Source organism: Octopus bimaculoides, chromosome 10 (assembly GCF_001194135.2).
Source record: "Octopus bimaculoides isolate UCB-OBI-ISO-001 chromosome 10, ASM119413v2, whole genome shotgun sequence".
Lineage (NCBI taxonomy): Eukaryota > Metazoa > Mollusca > Cephalopoda > Octopoda > Octopodidae > Octopus > Octopus bimaculoides.
In genome coordinates this window covers 52232098-52250969 of record NC_068990.1, presented here as the reverse complement: position 1 = coordinate 52250969, position 18872 = coordinate 52232098, and the positions used below count along the sequence as shown (strand labels likewise).

Below are 18872 nucleotides of genomic sequence, written 5' to 3'. Positions count from 1 at the left end.
CTCACCCCCAAAAAACAAAACAAAAACAATTTTCTCTTATAAACAAAATCCCCCCAAAAAGTGTTTTATATAAATAAGCAAGATTTCTGTATTTTCACAGAATTATATTTGACAAGTTCGAAAGACGAATGAACGAAAGCGTTAATATTGAAATGAAAGTATAAAACAAATGAAAGAAGTTTTTTCCAAAATTCTGAGGACTTTTTTTCAATATTTAATTCTGTACATCACACCTAATACTCTACACACACACATATATATATATATATACATACATACATACATACATACACACATATATATATATATATATATATATATTTATCCATCACCATTTAATGTCCATTCTCCATGGTGGCATGGGTAGGATGATTCCAGAGGAACTGGTTAGTCAGTGGACTGTTCCAAGCTCCACTGTCTGCTTTTCAATAGTTCCTATGACTGGATGCTCTTTCTAATGCCTACCACTTTACCAAATGTACAGGGTGCTTTTTACATGGCTCAGGCAACAGTTGAAATAATCAGATCTTGACTTGAAGGTGTCATCAAACCATGTTTTCAACTCCACATTACTGTTGAATGAAACACTTTGCAAACTTTTGGAAAGTTACTGAAAAAAGGTGATAATCTGAAGTCTCTATATCAGTGGATATGTAGAACGTCCCAGTAATGATCTTGAATAACATTTTTGGCCAAATTAGTGACATGGGGTGTGTAGTGGGAGGTGGTGGGGTGAGTGTTATTTTGTTGAAGAAGCACACTTTGTCACTGGTCTGGTCGTTTCAGCTGTATTACCTCATTGAGTTGGATAATTCATTAAACATAAAACTTTGCATTGATTGTGTGATTGTTTTCAAGCATTTCCCAATCAGTGTTTGTGTGCACAAGTAGCATAATGTCAAATGAGAAAATTGGCAGTGATAGAGTTGTGCTAGTGTTCAACTCTTTCATTTAAAGCATGTGGCACCCATGCATTAAATTTTTTGACTTTATCAATCATTGTGAGAGCATTCCATCAGCTGAGATAATTGTCTTTATCAATGTTATTGTGAGAACATTCCATCAGCTGAGCCAATTGTCTAGTGAACTGATGTGGATCCTCATGGATGAGCTGGTTCAATTGATTCTCATCAAACTGAACAGTCTGTGAGGTCAAATTTCCCTTCCTTGAAGTGTAACAACCATTTCTGTGAATTTCTTTCAATAAAAGCCAATTTCTCCATACACAACATGAATGTCTTGAATAGCTTTAGCAGCTTTGGAACCTTGATTGAAAGTGAAGAGAAACAAGTGTCAAAAATGCTCCTTTTTTTCTCTTTCGTGCTTCATTGTTATATGTCTGAAGAGAGCTAAAATTTGTTTGAATTTCAAAAACAATAGGCACAAGTTGTAGCAGAAGAAGAGAGTCACAAAAAAATCCCACCAAAGCGTAAAACACTATGATAATAGTTTTCATGTTAATTCAAATAAGATTAGAAAGAAATGAATGAATTTATCTGATAACCCAATATGATAGAGGGACAAGCACCAATGTCTTGTTACAGAGGAAATTGATGGCAACCCCAATTGGGAGAGGGAGGGAGGGAGGGGGAGAGAGAGAGAGAGAGAGAGAGAGAGAGAGAGAGAGAGAGAGAGAGAGAGAGAGAGAGGCTGGTGAAGTTGTGTTGGGTTGTACCCTTAAGTTAAAGGGAGGTGAAGTGGATTAGACAGGATGTTTGAATAGGTAATTTCACGAAAATGTGAAAGGAGAGTGGAAAATAGAAGGGAGGGAATTGCAGTGAGTGGTGAATATGGTTGGAGGGAAGGTGGGTGTGTTGAAAGATGCATTTATAAATAAGTATATAACTGCTGATGCTATTTCCATAGCCAGGCAAAATGCAAAAGAAGTATTTAGATGAGAATAAGACATTGTACTTGGCATTTGTAGATCTGGATAGATGAATGACTTGAGAAAGCAGTATGGGCCATGTACAAGGGTAAGGAGTTAGCCATGAGTACAGAGAAGAATTTAGTGTACAGGCAAGTGTTCACCAAACCTCAGTCCTCATCCCCCTCCTATTCATCATTGTCCTCCAGGCAACAACAGAGAAATTTAAGACTGGAAGCCCATGGGAACTATTATATGCTGATGATCTTGCCCTCATAGCAGAATCAGTAATAGAAAAGAAATTCCAGGTGTGGAAACAAAATCTGGAATGAAAGGGCCCTAAAGGTAACTTAGCAAAGACCAAGGTCCTAGTAAACAAGAAATTAGATGGGACTCTACCCACTTCAGGAAAATGGCCCTGCTTGAGATGTAGGAAAGGTGTAGGCAGGAATTCTATTTGGTGTACCAAGTGCAAGCTATGGAGGCACAAGAGGTGCTGTGGAATGGTAAGAAGGTTACCAGAGAAAGTAGCATTTATATGTGGAAGATGTATAGCCATGAAGACTACAGATACATGGGAAACTCTAGAAGTAGTGGATAATTTCTGCTACCTAATTAGCATGTATGGAAAGTGTAATTGTTAGAATGAGAATAGGATGGAGAAAGTTAAGAAAACTCTGTTGGCACACAAAAGTCTCTCTCTTTCCAAACGAAAGCAAGATTGTACGATAAATGTGTACGAACAATAATGCTGCATGGTAGCGAGATGTGGGCTCTGAATGCAGGGGGCATGTGAAAGCTAGAGAAGAATGAAGTTGGTATGTTCCACTGGATGTACAATATCACTGTACATGTGTAATAGAGCACTGGTATATTGAGGGGAAAATTTGACATAAAAGGAATTATATGAAATATGCAAGAGACTGCACTGTTTTGGTCACATGATGCAAATGGATGAGAACGGTTGCATAAGCAAATGCCAATCACTTCAAGTAAAAGGAGGTTGTGAAAGAGGGAGATCCAGGAAGACATGGAGACAAAGTATTGAAGGCTGATCTCAAAATGCTGAACCTTACAAAGGACTAAAGTATCTGGCACCTTGCCCTACTCAAGATGACCTACCCACCACAACAGAATCGTTATCTTAAAGCCATCTTGGTAAAGCATGCCCATGAGGGGCTCTGCCCTGTCAACCTTCTCCCACCCACACTTCAATCCCTAGCACCCATCATGTCCTCTATCATCGGAGAACAGAATGGGCACATACTATGCCCACTGGCTTTCTTAGTTACTTTTACCCCTCAGTTATCTTCCCCTATCCTCAGTTACCTTCCCTCATCCTCGGTTATCCCCCCCCCCATGTCTCCAAAGCCGGAGAGCTGCACCATGTTCAATGGCTGGATGCCCTTCCTTATGCCAACCACACCTAGAGTGTAATGGGTACTTTTTCATGCCACCAGCATGGGCGCTTTTATGTGCCACCAGCACGAGTGTCAGTTAAATGATACTGGCATTGGTCACAATTATGATTTCACTTGGTTCAAGCACAGCATATCGCTAAAGGTCTCAGTCACTTGTCATCATCTCCATGAAGCCCAACATTTGAAGATCATGCTTCACTACCTCATTCCATATCTTCCTGGGTCTTCCACAGGTTCCTTCCCCAGTTAGAGATTGGCATTTCTTTACACAGCTGTCATCACCCATACACATCACATGGCCATGCCCAGCACAGTCGTCTCTCTTGCACACCACATCTGATGCATCTTATGCCCAACTTTTCTCTCAAGACATTCACACTGTCATACATGCACATTGACATTGCACATCCAGCAAAGCATACTAGCTTCATTTCTTTCAAGGCTATGCAGTTGCAGCCCATGTTTCACTGTCATGTAACATGGCTGTTTGCACACAGGCATTGTACAATCTACCTTTTACTCTGATCATCTACCTCTGCTGCTGACTTGGTCACCTATATAATGGAAGCTATGAACTACTTCGAGATATCCCCATTGGCATTTGATGGAGTCTATTTTCTGAACATTTCTAGTGTTTATTGTACCTGTTAACCTACCTCTGACGTTGCTGCACCACTTGTGTGTCTATAGCTTGCACCAGGTACATCTTATGGAGTTTCTACCTACACCTTTTCCACATATCGAGCAGGGCTGTCTACCTGAAGAGATTTGTGATTTGTCCTCTTTCCTACTTACTAAAACTTTGGTTTTTGCTAGATTAACTCGAAGGCCCCTTAATTCTAGACCTTGCTTCCACACCTGAAATTTCTTCTCTAGTTCTGGTAGTGATTCAGCTATATGAACAAAGTCACACACGCACGCACACATGTATGTATGTACGTATGTAGTAAGTATGTATGTATGTATGTATCTGTGTATGTGTGTCTTTCTGCATATATCAGTGAAAGATATTGACAATAATGAGAAAACTGATAAACTGGAGCATTCAGATGAAAATACTGTGTGGCTTATTTCCAGTAAACACTTCTTTGTCAAAGTTGCTCTGAAAGAAGCAATGAACCAGTAAGAGGACTTATTAGAAACTCTGAAAGTAATGGCATTATTGTTTCCAGAATGCAAGATATTGTAAAAATAAGTTGTCTTCCACGAGGAATTCTCTAACTGCGGTTATTTTAAAATCTCTTGTAATACTCTCTGTTCACTTCAAAGAATTTATGGAAATATGTTTTCTTATGTTTAAATTCTTTAAATTCTTCCAATAATAAAAGGGGCTCTGTTATAACTTAGATATAAAATTCAATCACTGGAATTTAGATGAAACAATAATAACAAGTCATATGCCGCAAATTAGGGAATTTTTATATATTTTCATTGTTATACTTACACATGAACATGTAGATTGTGTCTGAGGAGGTCTTTTTCTTTACCTGAAAACTCTAAATTTTCCTGGCTATTATTTAAACACATGGTACTATAACAAGATGCAACAATGATTATTGGTACACATGTTCTATATAACCTGGGTAAAGAAACTGTAGGATTTTAACACTTTTGTTACCATATTTATGTTGAACAACACTGTTTTTCTTTCTATTAAACTTGAAAAATAATGGAGAATATAGTAAAATAATTTTGTCATTATTAGACCAATATTTGGAACATAGATTAATGTGAAATTTTGATAGGAAGTTTTAATAGATGTTCAAAGATGGTCTCTGATTTTGAAAGAAATGTGCTCATCTGCTGAGCAGGTGAACTCTATATTATTTTATAATTATACTTGAATGTATAAAAAGAGAGAAAACAGAAAAGAAAAAGAGAAAAAGGATAACAAATTAACTTACGTAGGAAAAATATATAATGGTTTAGTTTCCTCATCAATGAAGTAAAAGTGTTTTATCCATGGTGCATTTACCTGTTGATAATAATAATAATAATAATAATAATAATAATGATGATGATGATGATGATGATAATGATGATGATGATGATAACAACAACAATAATAATAATAATGATGATAATAACATGAATGTAAAGACCAACTCTTAATCAATCACATGATCCTTGAGAACTGTCATTACAAATGCAGAAATCTTAGTTCCACATGGATTGATTATAAAAAGGCCTTTGACAGCATATCACGTTCATGGATCTTTAGATTGCTGGATATTTTCAAAATTTCTCATGATTTCAAACTTCCTGAAGTACAACATGTCAGTATGGAATATGAATCTCCAATTATACCACTCTAAATGCAGTACTGGCTACAAACAATGTTAATATCAACTGCAGCATTTTCCAAGGTGACTTACTTTCACCTTTAATTTTTTGCATAGCCCTAATACCCCTTACAAATGAGCATAACAGAACAAGGGATAGATATAAAAAGGTATGGCAAAGATGATAATGAACTTGAAGGACTACTTCGTACTGTGAAAGCATTCAGTGATGACATCGAGATGAAATTTGGCTGAGATAAATATGCCAAGGCCACTTTCCAGAAAGGGAAATTGAAGACCTCACATTCAGTGGTGTTGGATGTTGACACTTTCAAAAAAGAACTTGAGCAGGAACAAACTTACAAATACCTCAGAATGAATGAGGGTTCTGACATTCAGCATGCAAGCATGGAAGAGTAGATAAGGAAGGAATGTTACAGGAGGGTTTGAGCAGTCCTAAAATCTGAGTTAAATGCGTTAGCTATAAATTCCTAAGCAGTTTCGGTTGTTATTCACAGTTTCAATGTGTTGAACTAGAATATGAGCTAAATAAGTAAGATTGACAAGAAAATTCGTAAGCTGCTGACTTGCAATAACATGCACCACCCAAAGGCAGACACAGATCGTTTTTACCTACCCAGAGCTCAAGGAGGTTGAGGCTTGATCCAGTTTGAAATCTCTTACAAAACCACCACAATTGGATTGGCAAAATATCTTAAAACATCTAACAACTGGATGCTAAAGCTTGTTGAAAACCATGAAAGACATAAGAAACTTCATTCTGTTATGAATTTTCAAGTAAGTTTATACATAACACCCAGGTTGAACAGCATGATGGAAGTGTGGCAACTGTAGTTACAAAGGTGAAATCAATAGCAAAACCAAATGCATTTGAAGAATTGGCTGATATGTGGGAACAAAAACCTCTGCATGGTAAATATATGGCCTGTAGTAAACAAGCTGATGTAGATCAGAAGCACACCCATCAGTGTCAATGGAGCTCAGGGTTAAAGGCAGAGAGTGAAGGCTTTATCTTGACTGCTCAAAATCAGAGTTTATTGACCTGGAATTATCAAGCCAGTGTGATGAAAAATGGTGTAGACTCAGAGTGCTGATACTGCAATGATGGGATTGAAACAGTGGACCACCTAATCTCTGGGTGTAAGGTTTTAGCACCTGTGGAGTACAAATCAAGACATGACAGAGTTGGCCAATGTTTACACTGGATAATGTGTTGATATTATAAAATCAAAACTGCTGACAAATGGTACAAGCACTACCCTGAAGCTGTAACTGAGGGAGAAAATGTAAGGATTCTTTGGGACTTTCCAATATGTACAGACCGGACTATCAAAACAAATAAATTAGATATTATTGTGAAAGACCAAAACAATAAAGTCTGTTTATTGATTGACATGAGCATACCTTGTGACTATAATATCTCAGCAAAAGAATCTGATAAGCTCAGAAAATATAAAGATTTGGTAACTGATGTGGCATTTCAAGATAGTTACAATACCAGTGATTTGTAGGAGCACTTGGAATTATCAAAACTGAAAATTATTTAACATACAGGAAGTGCAAAAGATTGTCTTAACAGGTTTATCACATGTACTGAGAAGAGCATTGTTGCTGTGAATTTTTTCTCCTTTTTTCCCTTTTATTTTCTTTACTCTTTTACTTGTTTCAGTCATCTGACTGTGGCCATGCTGGAGCACCACCTTTAGTTGAACAAATTGACTCCAGGACTTATTCTTTGTAAGCCTAGTACTTATTCTATCAGTATCTTTTTGATGAACTGCTATGTTACAGGGACATAAACACACCAACATCGGCTATGATGGAGGGGATACAACCACAGCTACACAAATGCATACATATAAATATATATATATATACGATGGGCTTCTTTCAGTTTCTGTCTACCAAATTCACTCACAAGGCTTTGGTTAGCCTAAGGCTATAGTAGAAGACACTTGCCCAAGGTGCCATGCAGTAGGGCTGAACCCGGAACCATGTGGTTAAGAAGCAAGCTTCTTACTACACAGTCATGTCTGCACCTTTGTTTACTTTTTTATTTTTATTTTTTCCTTTTTCTCTCTGTCTTTCTTCTTCCTTTTCTCTATCACATGACTTTGTAAATGAACAATCTGGTGTGTTTATTTTAATGACCTATCAATGTACACAGTGTGCTCCTGTGCCCTAGGTGTCAGGAAGACATTTGGCAAGAAATGGAAACAGAATTGAAAGGAGATGATAATGAAAATAATAATAATAATAATAATAATAACAATAATAACAATAATTTCAAATTTTGGCATAAGGCCAGCAATTTTGGAGGAGAGAATAAGTCGATTACATCAACCTCAGTGCTCAACTGGTAAAGGTATAGTTACCTTCTTGATTGATACAGACTCATAAGGGCCAGTTTTCTGTCCAGGAATCGAAACTACATTCTTATGATTATGAGTCCAACACCCTAACCATTAAGCTACAAGCCTCCACTCTAATATCGGTTTCAAATTTTGGTACAAGGCCAGAAATTTCAGCAGAGGAGCTAAGTTGATTACATCAACCCCAGTATTCAACTGGCACTTATATTATTGATGCTGAAAGAATGAAAGGCAAAGACAACTTCGGTAGAATTTGAACTCAGAACTTGAAGATAGACAAAATGACACTAAACATTTTGCCCTGGGTGCTGATGATTCTGCCAGCTTGCTGCTGGGGTTAGTTGATTATAGGGAACTCAGTGCTCAACTAATACTTATTTCACCGACCCTGAAAGGATGAAAGGCATTTGAACTCAGAAATTAAAATCAGAAGAAATGTCTCTAAGTATCTTGTCCAGTGTGCTAATGATTTTGCCAGCTTGCCACTTTCTGTAACCCTTTCTATTATAGGCACAAGGCCTGAAAACTTGTGGAGAGGGGTTAGTTGATTATATTGACCCTAGTTCTCAATTGGTATTTATTTTATCAATCCTGAAAGGATGAAAGACAAAGTTGATCTCAGCAGAATTTGAAGTCTGAAAGTAAAGAGCTGGAAGAAATGCCACTGAGCATTTTGTCCAGCACAGCGATGATTCTGCCAGTTGACCTTAATAATAATCAACACTACTAAACAACACGAAAAAATGAAAAATACTACAGAAATAAAAAATAACAAAACAGGACGTACCTGAAATAAAAGAAAATCTAAAGCAAGATATCCTTTATAGAACACAAAGAATTTGTTGATATGAAAAGTGTCAAGGATTCTTTGAACAAAACAAGCAGTTTAACTTCTATCCAAACGATTCTATCAAGAACTTGATAAAAATAAAATAGAAACCAATGCAGTGCTAACAGCAGAAGTAGAAGAATTTTGGAAAGAAGTATGGGTGGTGGAGGAACTACCTCAGTAAAGATCAATTAAAACAACAAAAACAGCACCTGAACAACTCTGGACACTCATAACATCAGAAGAGGTAACCCAGTTTGTGCAAAAATTAAATAACTGGAAGGTACCTGGAGATCACAAGACCCCACCAACCTCTGGTTAAAATATATAACAGGGACACTTAATGTGCTGGCTGAGAAGTTCACTGAGATGCTGACAGAGCCAGAGACATCTGAATGATTCACAGAAGGGAAACCATCCTAATTCCCAAATCTACCAAAACTGCAAATCCACAAAACTACAGACCCACATGTCTCCCTACAACCTATAAGGCCTTAACTGCAATAATATTGCAGAGAATGGGAAGATACCTAGAAGAAGACAACCTGTTTCCAGAAGAAAAGAAGGATACTGCAAAGACTCATATGGCTGTAAAGGTCAGTTATTGATCAACAAAGCCATAACTGAAGACTGCTAAAAGAAAAAGAAGAGTTTTAGTATGGCATTGATTGATTACTGGAAAGGCTTTTGACAGCATTCTGTACACATGGATGCTGGAAACACCAATCATGAACAAAGTAGCACCAACAGTAATATAATTTATAAAACGTGATGAGTTAATAGCAAACAGTTCTGCAGCTACAGACAAAAGAGGGGATTATAAAAACTAAAGCCATTCCCATTAAAAGAAGATTATTCCAAGGAGACTCGCTCTCTCCACTCTTCTGTCTGGCACTTTCAGCTTTAACTGACATACTAAGCAGAACTGGATGTGGATATTACTGCTATGGTAAAACAATCAACCATCTCTTGTATAAGGATAATTTAAAATTGTATTCTGCAAATAATAAACAACTAGAAGCATTACTACAGACAATGCATAGATTTACCAAAGAAATAAATATGAAATTTGGCTTAGAAAAATGTACCAAAGCAATCTTGGAAAAAGGAAAACTAGTTAAGAATAACAACATCATACTAGATAAAGAAAATGAAATAAGAGAACTAGACAAAACCTGGAGATATAAATATTTAGGAATCAATGAACTAGATATGTTACAACATACAAGTAAAAGAAAAGACAAGGAAGGAATATTATAGGCAAATTACATTAATATTTAAAACAGAGCTCAATGTGAAAAGTAAGATAATAGATATCAGTACTCTAGCTGTCCCAGTTATAAGTTACAGTTACAATATTCTTAATTAGAAGGTGGTAAGCTGGCAGTAATGTTAGAATGCTGGGCAAAATGCTCAGTGGGGTTTCGTCTGTCTTTATGTTTTAAGTTCAAATTCTGCTGAGGTTGACTTTGCCTTTCATCATTTTGGGATCAATAAATTAAGTACCAGCTGCGTACTGGCGTCGATCTTATCAACTGACTCCCTCCCCCAAAATTTCGGGTCTTATACCTTGAGTAGAAAAGAATATTCTTAATTGAATACTAAATGAACTAGCCAAACTAGATTAAAACAAGAAAAATAATGATGGAATTTAACACATCACCCAAAATCTGACAGAAAGGTTATGTATATAATGAACTGAAGGTGGTAGAGGCTTTATACAACTAGAAAACAACTATAAAATACCCACCATAGGACTACAGAAATATCTAATTCAGAACCAAGGAAAACTAACAAAAATAGCTGCAAAGCATGAGCAAAACGAAAAAAAAATCAAAAAGAAACAAACTGTTTTCTGTCTTTAAGAAAGCTGAAAAATACAAGGAGGAGATCATAATATCCAACACCTATAAAAAAGTAAGAACAAAAGCTGTTAAGCTACTAAAATCTTAGCTAAAACTGGAATTACAAAATACCATGATAAAACGATGGCAAGAATGCCCTTACATGGAAAGCATTGGGATATGCTAAACAAAAGAAATAGACAAAGTAAAATCTCAACATTGGTTGAGAAGTTCGGATCGCAGAGCAGAGATTGAAGAGTTTTTAACTGCAGTATAAGATCAAAACCACCCCATCAGAAACAACCAAAAACACATGATAAAGAAAAATACAATAAGTAACTGCGGAATATGTGATGATGGGGAAGAAACAATAAGTCATATTGTCTCTGGCTGATGAATCTTGGTCAAGAAAGAATATATCTATTGACATGACAGAGATGTGGGACTTATATACAGTGGAAATTGTGCCTGCATTATGGAATGTGGGGCCTGAAGATAGAAATAAGCCTTATAATAATAGATGCATTTGGTATGGTTAAAAACATACAGATAAATGCATAATCAAAACACCAACACTTATACAATTATAGATGATATACATAATGTGACACTGCTAGGCATCACACACATCCTATGTAAAGCATTTTCAATACAGTAAAAACAACACTAAAATAAACCACTTCACATACCCAAGGCTGCACGTGGTAGTGTATGTAATACTTGCCATTAATGTGGAAGCTGTTGACAAGAATGCTCTCAGAAAGCATTTATGAGCACCTTCACAGCCAGAATTTGCAGCCAGAACAGAAAGGTTGCAGAGAGAAGTCTAGAGGAATGCATGATCTCTTATATATAGACAAAGCAGTTTAACATTAAGTAAAACCTAGAAAAAAAAATTTAACAATAACATGGATAGATTATAAGAAAGCCTATAACATGATTCCACATTCATGGATTAGTGAATGTTTGAGTATATTCTGTATTGCAGACAACATAAGAGAATTAATTAGCTTTATCATGAAGAAATGGTAAGTAGATCTCTATTCAGGTGACACAGCCCGAGGAAAAGTTAATATCAAGAGAGGAGTTTTTCAAGGAGACTCGTTATCCCCTTTAATATTTGTCTTATGTTTAATCCCTCTCAATTTACTATCAAGGAAGGCAAAGACAGGGTATCAGTTCAGAAATAGTAAAGGAAAAATTAACCATCTGCTCTACATGCATGATCTGAAGCTTTTTAGTAAGAATAAAACAGAGATAGATTCCTTAATATAAACTGTAAGATCCTTCAGCAAAGATATAGGCATGGAATTTGGTATAGATAAATGTGCAATATTAGTTATGAAAAGGGGACAGTAGTCAGCAGGGAAGGCATCCAAATACCAGATGGCCAAACATTAAAATCACTGAAAGAAGGAGAGAGTTAAAGTATCTAGGAGTTTTAGAATCTGACAGAGTACTAACTATAGAAATGAAAATGAAAATTGAGAAGGAGTACATCAGAAGGGTGAGGAAGCTAAAGGAGTAAAGGCTAAATGGTCTGAATCTAGTGAAGGCTGTAAATACTTGAACAGTATCATTACTGAGATACTCAGAAGCTTCTGTAGATTGGACAAAATCTGAATTAGTGAATCTAGACAGAAGAATTAGGAAGGAATTCAATACAAATGGAAGATTTCACTCAAGAGCAGGGATAACAAGATTATACTTACCTAGAAAGGAAGGTGAAAGAGGGTTAATATCAGTAGAAGACTACGTAGGGTTAGCTAGAGTAGATATAGCCTTCTGTATAGGTAACTGAAGAAAGTTTATTAAGAGCTGCTAGGACATAGGGAGATCAAAAAGTTATATGAAGTTAAAAACCAGAAAAAGGAAGAACGATTGTCTGACTGGCAAGAAAAGGCTTTGCGTGGTAGATTCCCAAAGATAGTTGCAGGAAATAGTAATAGTGAGACATGGTTGTGGTTGCTGAAAGAAAGGCTGAAAAGGGAGCCAGAAAATTTGTTAGTAGCAACGGAAGATCAAGCATTGAGGACTAATTGGATAAAAGCCAAGACAGACAAAACCAAGTAGATTCCTAGTGTAGGTTATGTAAATCAAAGGAAGAACGTGTTACTCATATAGTAAGTGAATGTAGCATGCTAGAAAGAATACAAGACATGACGACCCAGGCAGAGTAATCCACTGAGAGTTATGTAGAAAGCTAAGATTTGACCATACACATAAATGATATGAACATGAACCTAGTAAAATATCAGAAAGTAAGAAATCTAAGATGTTGTGGGACTTTAACATTCAGATAGAGTGATAGAAGCTAGAAAACCTGATTTAGTAGTAGTAGAAAAAGAGAATAGAAAGTGAAAGATAATGAACTTTACAATCTCAAATAATAGGAAAGTCAATATGAGAGGTATAGAGAAAATAGCAAATACCAAGACATATAGCCATTGAGTTACAGAGACTATGAAAGTGCAGGTTAAATGTATCACTATAGTTATAGGTGCATTAGAAACTATTCCTAAAGATTTGAACAGAAGAAATAAGCACAAAGCTTATTTTGGTACAACTCCTGAAAACAGTGTTATTAGGGACAGCTAGAATACTTAGGAAGATTACTTGTGGTAGCCCGATGTTAGTAATTTTCCTTTTCTAACAGTTTAATCTGTTGCGTGTATATGAAATAATAATAATAATAAAAAAATAAAAATAATAACAACAACAACAAGAATGACAAAGAATGAAAAAAAAAAGAGGCTGAAGCACTATACTGGCAGTGCTGGACCAAGCTTTGGCCACGAACTGGAGGGTCAACCTTAGGAATGAGCAAGTGTCTCTGCTGTGTCGTATCTGCAGTAGGGTGGATGAAACCATTGCCCATATCATGAATGAATGCCCTAGACTTGTCCAAAACCACTACAAGTTGTGGCTACATGACCAGATAGTGAAAGTGCTACATTGGAAACTACGAAAAGTGGGGGCTAGAGAGAGGCAAGACGTGGTATGAGCGCAGACCACAGAGAGCAGCAGAGTCAGAGACTAACAAAATCCTCTGGTATTTCCCTATCCAAGCAGATCAGGTGCTACAGCATAACAGACTGGACCTAGTGGTGGTGGACAAGGTGCACTACATATGCTATATAGTTAATGTTGCACGCCCCTTTGACCCATGAATAGTCAAGGAGGAAAATGAAAAGATAGATAGATAGATACAACCCTCTTAAATATGAAATAGCCCGGTGAAGATAGTGTCAATTATTGAAATATTAATGAAAAGATAGCTAGATACAACCCTCTTAAATATGAAACAGAAGGTGAAGATAGTGCCAATTATTGTTGGGTCCTTGGGAATAGTATCAGAAGGCATCAAGAGGAATATAAAAGAAATTGGAATTGAGTGCCCAGTAGAACTATTACAAAAGGTTTGCCTCCTTGGCACAGCCAGAATAATCAGGAAAGTATTAGATAGCTGAAAAGAATGAATAACATGGTACTGTAGGCTGCAGGTAGTAAGCCCACTATGCATGCAAGACTCCAGGAACTCCAACAAAACCTATGACAAAGAGAAAATAATAATGAATAATGATAATAATAATAATAATAATTGGTACATCATACATATTGAGAAGAGCATTGTCACTGTGAGAATGATTACAGCCTATGTAAGTTTTTTCTTTTTTTTCTTTCACATAATTTGACTTTGTAAATGAACAACTTTAATGACCTATCAATTATATGCAGTGAGTTTCTTTGCCATAGGTGTTGGGAAGATACTTTGCAAGAAATGGAAACAAAAACTAACAATAATAACTTGGTAATGCTACTCTTAAAAATCTTCTCCCACCTACACTTAATTGACTGCCAGCCATATCAACTAACAGTCCAACCAAACAACCTGTATTAGTAGAAAATTTTCCAACACTAGGTCCCCCAAAGCCTCAACAACAACAACTAGTAACAAAAGCAATACCAATGGCAACAACGGCATCATCATCAACAAAAACAGCAAAACCAATAATGAAGGAAAATCACCAACACCTGCATCAACAGCAACCCCAGCAACATCATCACTATCAGTCACAGTAGCAACAACACCAGCAACTTCAGCAACACCAACAACATCAGCAATAGGTGTATCAGCTTTACTTGCCTTAACAGCAGAAGAGATAATACAAAGGAACAGACACAGCACCCAGGGGCTCCCACAACAAAGCTCTCCCACTCCTTCCCTCTCTCCATCTATTTCAAACCCCATCGACCCATTCACTGATTCCACAGACTCAGATTCATTGGCAACACAGCGAAAATGAGAGGGACCCCCCCCCCCAAGTCCCACATCAAATAACATAGAAAATACACCAACTGCCACAGACAAACTTACAGCATCACCAACCTCTCCAGCACCACAATGAGAAACTTCGCTTTCAACACTACGCCAATTGCAACAACCGACCAAAAGAAGACACTCCCAACAGCAACAAGCAACCACACAAACACCAAACTTCGTGCTAGTGAGGAGGTCAAATAAACAATTGATAGACCTCCTATCACAAAGGAAAGATATCGAGAGAGAGGGTGTGATCCTTGGCACCAGCACCTTTCAAGTGCCAGAAGCATTGGCATTGGTGCGGATATCTATAAAAGTATATAAACTCATTAGGAAGAGCTTCCTGCAAGACGTGGGAACCTCTAATGTAAAGGTCATGAGTAGGCTTTTAAAGGGGTTTCCAGAGGAACCCCAACAATTCATGGACGTTGAGCCACCTGACTTCCAGTGATATCCAAATGGTAAGTAGATGCCTTTCTGTGTCTTCTCTAAATTCTGTCCGGTCATCATGGGGTGTTTAAGAGTAGGTAGCATAAATGTTCGTGGCCTGGGGTTGCCTGCTCAACAACCTCAGGTCACTATCTAGGGATGTGACAGCTGTCAACGAAACCAGGATTTCTGACACATGCAATATGCTCCCAATTTTGAAGATTTCGAGATCTATGCATCTCTTAGTCGGCTTGGAATAGGGTGGGGGTGGGGTAGCTGTGCTGTTTAGGAAAAACCTGGATCTCGAGGTACGGATGATCTTCCTGAACCGGGAAGGTAAGTTGGTGGTCCTGGATGTGGACAGCAGCAAAGGTGGTTCTTTCAGACTAGTTACTGTATACGCCCCAACTGGGGTGGGGAAGCCAGATTTCTTCAGACATTTGGAAGTTTTCCTTGAGATCTCTCGTTCTTTAGTTCTAGTGGGCAATTGGAATGCCATTTTGGATGCACGCTTGGACAGGGTAGGGCTAGCTGCTAGGAGAGGGGATTACAAAAGCCTCAAACCTGCTCAGTCATTTCCAATTGGCTGACAGGTACCAACTGGACTTCCCGAATGCACCAATGTGGACATGAGCAAACAGCACAGGGTCTTCCAGATCATATTTAGATAGGATATTCTGTAGGCCAGTAGATAGAAATAGCACAGGTTGTCCACAGTTCAAAGTAGTCAGCTACACCGACCACAAATTTGTGATCTGCACAGTCGACCTAAATAGGATCCACAGGCAGGGCCCGGGTACTGGAAGCTGAACATGTCTTTCTCAGAAACTGGGTTAGCAAGCTAGTCCTTCAGAAGTTGGTAGACACAGTCATCAACAACCGTTGGTGGATAGCCCTGAAAAGGGCTATTAGAGTAGAGGCAGTAGGATTTAGTTAGAACTAGCCTTAGAGGAATCTAAGATAGAGGGAGAGCTAGTTAGGAAGATAGATGAGGTGCTTAGGAGCGGCATTGCGACTGATGTGATGGTGGTGAGATTGGTTCTTGATCAATTCTTCGATGCCAAGCATGAAGATTGCATTGTCAGAGCTAGGGTGCATACTCTAAGACACAAGGGAACAAAAGCTGTTTGATGGGCCCAGGTGGCAGAGGTGCAACATGGAAACAAAGTCACAATTCAGTCTTTGGTGGGCTGGGACGGGTGTATGCAACATGAGTCCAAGCAGACATGTATGGAATTTCAGCAGCACTTCGCCAAACTGTTTAGGGCACATGGTGTGTCAAGGTAGATTTCATCTCCTACCTTGGTGGCATGCTGCGCCTTTTGGCCAGGGGTGTGGAGTTCTGCGAAATATTGATAATAGCTGAAGACATATGGGATGCCATGAAGGCCTGCATAAGAGAGAAGTCTCTGGGGCTGGATGGTCTCCCTTGCAAGCTTTGTCTTCATATTCCAGACTTGTTCAATGATCTCTTAACAGATGTCTACCACAACCAGCAGCAGAATGGGAGAATACTCAGTGCTGTGAGCCATGGTGTGGTGGTACTGCTGAGAAAGGACCCGAATAAGGGGGATCAATTAGATAACTTTAGGCCTATAACTGCTAAACGCAGATTATAAGATTTTGGCCTAGGTGTTAGCCAAGAAGTGGTGCTTGTCATCAGTAAGCTGGTCAGTAACACGCAGACATGTGCTATTCTGAACAGATCTATGCATGACAACCTCCACCTCATGAGCTACATCATAGAGAAGATAGGGAAGGACTATGGCATGGGTGGGGCTCTGATCAATTTAGATTAATCAAAAGCTTTTGACAGGGTCGACCATTAATACCTGGAGGCTGTCCTCTCAGCGGCCAGTTTTGGTCCTGTTTTCAGAGGCTGAATCACTGCATTGTATAGTGGCATCTGTTCGGTGGTCAAAGTAAACGGTCATCTTTCGGAATCGTTTAGCTTCGCTTGCTCGATCCATCAAGAATGCCCACTCTCTCTCCTTCTGCATGTGCTGGCTCTCAAGCCATTACTGAGGAAGTTGGATATTTCGAGGGGCATTCCGTGTGATCTAAGATGCTGAAGTTTCATGTTGGCTTAATAATGTTGGACAGCTCGGAAATCAATGTGATCAGCTCTACTTTAAGAGAGTATAAAGCAGTGACAGGAGTAAGAATTAATCAGGGCAAGTCGGTAGGCCTGCAGCAAGTCCATGCCAACTGACAGTGTGGTAGGGCACAGGATGGAAGGACCAGTTAAATTGCTCTGGGTCTGGACCTCCAGGTGGACAAGAACTGGGGGGAAGTGACGAGCAAGGTAGCCAATCTCACCCAGAAATGGGCAGAGAAGAAGCTGTCTCTGAAAGGTCGGGCAGAGGTGACAAATGCATATATCGCTTCCGTCATCTACTACCATCTGACCGTGATTTCTTGCTCTGCTTCATGAGTGACCAAGCTGGAGCAATTGCTCTTCCGCTTTCTGTGGAAAGGTCGTGTTTCACTCGTCAGACAGTCCATCTGTTATCAACAGCCGCTGAGTGGAGGACTGGGTGTGCCATGGCTAATGATGCGCAGACATGTGCTGTGGCTGCAACATCTCCCCCACTTTCTTAATGGTGAACAAGTGTGGTTGCCCTTTGTCAAGCAGGATTTTCCATAGCTCATCTCATTGACAGAGCTACAGTCCTGAATCAAACATAGACCAAGAAAGGGAGCTTGGCATCTGGTGTGTTAGCAAGCACTCACAGCTTTCTGCTAGTTGGGTAATGCAGTCACTGGAAGTTCCACCAGGGAGTTCTATAGGGGATTCCTATAAGGTTGTTATCCACCCCTGATTGGAACTCTCCCGTATGACATGTACGCATGCTCAGTGACTTGCTTTAACTTCCGCAGACGCAAATACTGCTGTATATGCAGCAATTATAGAGGGAAGATGTAGACAGCAAAGTTATTTCACTACACAGATATCCTGCAAATGTAGCTATTCGTCGTATTTGGCTTCAGAGATCGAGACTTGTGAGGAAAGACTTTGTTTACACTGCAAATAGCCAAATGTGTTCCCAGCATTTCGTCAATGTCGGGCTAAACACGAATGTTTAATCTAATAATTGTTTTGTTGATGTACAGGTATTTTTAATAAAGAATTTTGCATTCAAATAATAAATACATTGAAATTGTTGTTAATGTTCTGAATGAATGTGGGAATTTCGAGTAAGCCTAGCTATGATATTTTTCTTTATATATATATATATATATATATAGGCATAACTACTGTAATTATACGTTATATATATATATATATATATATGGTAATCTTCAAGTTTAGGGGGATAAAAATATTCAAGGGAAATAACTGAACGACTTACCAGTATTATCCGTTTTCTTCTAGCTGTTTATAAATAAATCACACCCTAACCCTAACGTCAATCAAATCACGTGTGTGATTTATTTATAAACAGATGTACGGAGAATACTGGTAAGACGTTCAGTTACTTC

General features: G+C 38.3%; 1 long non-coding RNA gene across 1 annotated transcript in view; it reads right to left on the bottom strand.

Moving 5' to 3' along the window:
* Nucleotides 1–236: 236 nt before the first annotated feature.
* Nucleotides 237–18872, bottom strand: part of LOC106882511 (uncharacterized) — a 30754-nt gene continuing 12118 nt past the window's right edge. Inside the window, exons 3-4 of the long non-coding RNA XR_001411013.2 lie at nt 5193–5263; nt 237–1265 (exon numbers count right to left, since the gene is read on the bottom strand). This is a non-coding gene — a long non-coding RNA (uncharacterized LOC106882511). The remainder of the gene's footprint in view (nt 1266–5192; nt 5264–18872) is intronic.